The sequence below is a fragment of the Vicia villosa genome, unplaced genomic scaffold, assembly GCF_029867415.1.
Source record: "Vicia villosa cultivar HV-30 ecotype Madison, WI unplaced genomic scaffold, Vvil1.0 ctg.000451F_1_1_3, whole genome shotgun sequence".
NCBI classification, from domain to species: domain Eukaryota; kingdom Viridiplantae; phylum Streptophyta; class Magnoliopsida; order Fabales; family Fabaceae; genus Vicia; species Vicia villosa.
In genome coordinates, this window is record NW_026705216.1 from 92,640 (window position 1) to 98,639 (window position 6,000).

The following is a 6,000-nucleotide window of genomic DNA, read 5'->3' on the forward strand; positions in this document are numbered from 1 at the left end:
TAACTTGTGAGAGAAAGCATGTTGAAGTTCTATTTAATGGAGAAACATGTTGTGTTGAAATGTTTCAACATCTGGAACAACATGTCGAAGAAGATGTCGTGACATCGTAAATGACATCGTGTTTGAGCTGACAGTTTGGATTCTGTTATAACAGAAACAGAATATTCCTAAAACATTGGATCCTATGAGGAGCTATATCTAAGTAGAACATTTAGGAAACTAAATGTGGAAAGATTTTATAGGAGAATCTGTTGCAAAAGTGTAACAACTTATTGTTGTTACTTGGAGCATATTTTATGGAGATATTTATGGAGAATATCTTGGAGCTTATATTGTGGAGTAATTTTAGCAACAGTTTGTTATGTCAGTTTGTTATGATTTAAAGGTCAAAAGAATCAAATCAGAAGATTGAAGATTCAACAGTTTCTAATTTAGGAGATAAATTAGCAAACTTATGATTAAAGACCTTTCTTTTAGCAGAAGATTTCTGCTGATTTGTAACAACAAATATAGTTGTGATTGTAAGCCCAAGTCCATTTGGGAATAGGTTATAAATAGAAGCTTTGTAACCTAAGTTTTGTACCAGCCGTAATTTTAACAATGTAGCTTTTAAGGGCTGAGTCTGTAAGGTAAACCTCCCGGTCTGTGAGAAGGTTACCATTGTGATCCTCGAATCCTGTAGGCAAGAGGAGTATTGTTCTTGGAGGAAGCTTTGAAGCAACTTCAATTTGTATTTATTTGTGTGCTTAGAATGTTGGAAACTAGGTCGTCGATGCAGTGGCTGAGGTGTTGACTGCTAGACATCATTGCTATGATTGGGAGTGGAATGGAGATATTCCATATTTAGGGAGGACCTAGGTAGAAGGGTCATAGGATAGTGATTAAGTGAGAAGTTGTAAATTGGAAGTTTAGCTCTAAATTGATACTGTTAATAGTGGACTTCATCCTTGGCTTGGTAGCACCCAGAGTAGGTTGATTGAACCGAACTTGGTGAACAATTCTGTTGTGTTTTTATTGCTTTCCTGCACTTTTATTTGTACTCCTACATTGTCTATTTTTATAATATCAGATCAGATGTCAAGACATCCTTATATGACATCCCGAGTTTGTCATGCCAGAATTTCATTCCTCATTATCACTTTGATTAGAACATATCGATTCAAACCAAAACAATTTTGTTCTACTTTAAATTTAAAATGATAGTAACTATAGAATGGTGGTAATATCACCCAATCTCTGTGGATACGATATAAAAGTATTTGCCTTGAATATACGAGTTCAACAAAAGCCCTAGAGAAGAAAGGGGTTAGGATTGCATATATTCAAGCTATATATACATACATACATATATATATATATATATATATATATATATATATATATATATATATATATATATATATATATATATATATATATATATATATATATATATATATATATATATATATATATATATATATATATATATATATATATATATATATATATATATATATATATATATATATGAAGAGGTATCGACTAGTGTACGAACACATGATGGAGAGACAGACTATTTTCCCATTACAATAGGTTTGCATCAAGGTTTTACTCTAAGCTTACATGTTTACCTTAATTTTAGATATACTCACAGAACACATCCAATAGCTACCACTAAGATGCATCCCTTTTGCAGATGAGATGATCTTACTTAGAGAGTCGAATGAAGATTTAAATAATATGTTGGAGACTTGGAGACGAGCTTTAGAAACACGTGGTTTTCTCCTAAGCAGAAGTAGGATGTTGTGATTAAGATATGGCAGTAAAGAAAAATGCAGCAACACAAGCAAAAATTGCAGAATTTAGCAGAATGAGTAAAAACAACTAGCTATTACTTCCTTAATCATTTTTTCTGAGTCTTATTGATATGCAATGTATACAATATATAGTACTATAGCACCTAGGATTCCTATAGTACCTCACCACTCAGCACGTGCATTTCTTACTCAATTCTATCCACTATTGACAGAATTGTATGACTCAGTAACCTTCTAGAACTAGGTGACTCATTACATAGAGAATCTTTTCTTAGGAAGCACATTTTTAGGAATCACATAATCCATGAGGTACTTGGGCCTCACTCTATTATTTTTGGCTCTCACTTGAGGAATAGGCCTTTCCTCCTCTTCACTTTCAGGCCCATTGTTCATGACATCCCTTTCCCCTTCAAAATACACCTTGTCCTCATGGTGAAATTGCGGATAAGTGCTTTTGATATCCGACTACGATTCCCAAGTGGCATCTTTTGGAAACAAACTATCCCACTGTATGAGTAGCTGCATATCATTATGGTTTGGTGTTTGTTTCCAATCCAGCATAGCCATAGGTTGAAGAAACGGTTTATTATCTATTGCATCGAGTGGTACAACAAGACTCTGAGCCATGGGATCCAAGCATGGCTTCAATTGTGAAGCATGAAAAATAGGGTGTATCTTGCTTGTTGGAGGTAAGTCAAGTTGGAAAGCAACTTCTCCTATAGCTTGAAGAATACGATAAGATCCATAAAACCTTTTAGAGAGTTTGTGAATCCTCCTACCCACCACGGAATTCTGCCGATAAGGTCATAGCTTTACGAAAACCGGATCACTCACTTTGAATTGATGCGGCATACGCTTCTTATCAGCATAAGTTTTCATGGTATTCTAAGCCTTGATAAGTTTATGTTTCAGTATGCTGATAATCTGTTCCCTCTCAGAGAGAGTGGCGTCCAACGCTTGAAATGTTGTGGAACCTTCAACGTATGATGCAAGTGTAGGAGGAAGGTGCAAAGTTGAGGGTTGGTGATGGTGGGTATTTGAGAGTTATGGTCGTCGGAGATGAGTTGTATGTGGAGGCAAATGTCTAAGGCGGGCCCATTGTTCATGACATAGGATGTAGTGTATAGAATGTAAGTTCAACAAAAGAAGAAGTGTTTCTAATCTAGAGGTAAAAGTTGGAGAACATGTCATCCCCAAAGTCACACAATTTAAATATCTTGGGTCCATAATACAAAATGATGGAGAAAGAGAAGGGGATGTAAACCATCAAATTCAATTTAGGTGGTAAAATGGATGAGGATTTTAGGAATTTCATGTGACACAAAGGTACTGGTCTAGCTGAAGAGAGAATTTTATCGGACTATGATAAGACCAACGAAGTTATACAGAATAAAATATTGGACGGTTAAAAATTAACACGAGAATAAAGTTAGTGTAGCAAAGATGAGGATGTTGCGTTCGATGTATGGTAAAACAAGACATGATAGAATTAGAAATAAAAGTATTAGCGAGAGTGTTGGGGTTTCATTTTTAGTATAGAAGATTGTAGAAAATAAACTTAAGTGGTTTGAGAATTTAGAGATAAGACTAATAGAGTTTATGGTAAAAAGAGTACGTCTGATGGAGAGAAATCGAACAATTTGACTAAAAAGACTATAAGAAAATTAATTAAAAATAAATAAAATTAATTATTTGGAAAGAAACATAGTCTTAAACAAAATATTATGATGATTGTTTATTCGGATAACTGGCTTTATTTAATCGGATAAAACTTAATTGTTGTTGCTATTGTGAAACACTAATTAATTCATATTTCTTTTCTCCATCTCATAAAATTTGTCTTCAAAATATCAGGACAACATTTATAATTTTACACAAGTATATTTTTATTTATTATCAATTAAATAATTCACTTTTTGTAATTAAAAAGATTTTTAAATAAAAAATATTCATTTCACTTTAAAATTAATAATTTTTTTATGAATGGTACACGACATTTGACCAGGTTCACATGATTTGAGGAAACTAACTTCTTTTACTTTGTCATTTAGTATTTCAATTTCATAAAAACAAAAAAGATGTTGTTTGACCATGTATTTTGTTTGATCTTTCTTTTACTTCTAACTAGTCAGAGACCCGTGCTTCCGCACAGATGATTTTTTTTCTGGTGTAGTATTTTTGTAATGATATGAATAATATAAATAAAAGGAATTATAAACAATATGCATAATTAAAAGGAATTGTTTTATTTGAATAGAATTAGAGTTTTATTGATTGCTCTGTTATACTCCCAATTCTTTGAAAACCTAATATCCATAGGAATCGTTTTGAAATTTGAAAATAAATACTTTAGTTTTCAAATAAAAGTCATTATTGTTTAAAATAAAATAGGCATTGTATTGAAATTGACCCTTAAGATTAAACATTATTATCTTATTCATGTGCTAATTTTGTGTGTAATAAAGAACCATATAAAAAAGGACATGTGAGTTGGAGAAAAAATAAAATTTTAACAAACGCAAATGTAAAATTTTAAATATAAATGAAAAATATAAAATAATTTACTTAATTGTAAATTTAACAATAATTATATAGAAAACAATGATCCACAAAAAAATGTTTAAGATAGGTTAAGAACACAATAGCAAAATTGGGTCAGGTAATTTAATAATTGACGGTCCAACAACAATTAAAAGAAAATGATATAGATCACTATGGTTTAATTATAAATGAAAAATGATCATATAAATTCAATTATATTAAATAATCATATAAAAAAAATACTATAAGATGGAGATAATAAAAATGAAATATTAACATTTAAAAATAAAAATTATCTCTCAATTAATAGTAATTGTTGATTAAAATAAAATAGCTACTATGTTGATAATGACCCGTGAAATAAAAAAATAATTTGATGCGATATAAAATATATTTAAAAACAAATGTAAAATAAACAATAATCATGGAAATTTAATTGTATTAAATAATGATAAAAAATCGTGAGATGGAGAAAAAAATAAAAATAAAGATATTATCTCTCAAATAAAGACAATGATTGATTAAAATAAAATAGACATTATGTTGATAGTGACCCGTGAGATAATAAATAAATAAATAAATAGAGAAAAAAATTAAAATGAAAGTAAGAAAGTGTGAAAAAATGTGAGAGAAATTTGAAATTTTAATTAAGATAGAGAAAATGTGTAATGATCGATTAAAAAAAATTAAATATTGAGTTGATAGTGGCCCGTGAAATAATTAAATATTTTTGGGAATAATAATTAAATGATCGATTATTAATATTTTTTGCGATAATAGATAAATGTTGAAAAATTAAAATGAAAGTATGGAAAAATGAAATGCGAAAGAAATTTGAAATTTTTAGTAAGATTAAAATTTAAAAATAGATTATTAATATTTTTTATGATAATAAATAAATTAAGAAAAATTAAAATGAAAGTAAGAAAGTGTGGGAAAATGAAATGTAAAAGAAATTTAAATATGACTTCCATCATCCATGGCTTACATGTGATGTCATCATTCATGCAATAAGGAAAATGTTATTTAATTCGGACCAATGAAAAGGTAACACTTGGGGAATCCATTCAATAAAGTTGAAAGAGTGAATACTTAATTTGTTAGTTACAAAAATGACCTTTTATTAGTGCAAATAAATTTTGGTGAAAGGGTAATTTAGGCAATTTGGTCAATCTATTATTAACGAATAGATAGTAGAAGTAGATAGTAGAAGTAGATGTCCCTTGTGTCGAGCATGTGTGCAACTTCGATTGTATAGATTTGTAGGCCCTAGCGTTTGGGTTTTTGCTATATGCTCCTAGGCCCTAGCGTTTGGGTTTTTGCAAGATTTGTAGTTCTGCTGGTGTTTTCACCTATGCTCATTTTGTGCGAATTGAATTTAACTTTTCTACTTCGTAATAGAAGACAATAATAAATAAAAATCTTGTTTATCTATTTTTTTAATAAATAATAATTTAATAATCAATATTAGATAGAAATAACATGCAATCGAGTAATAAGTGTTGAGAAAAATAAATGTATGATAAAAGTGTTGAGAAACAAAATGTGGAATTTATAGAAAATTACATCAATTCGAATGGTAGGAATCACCAACAAAAAGAAAATCAGAAACAATCCACAAAGCAAAGCAATCACGGAGATGGTGGTGCAGGTAAAGAAA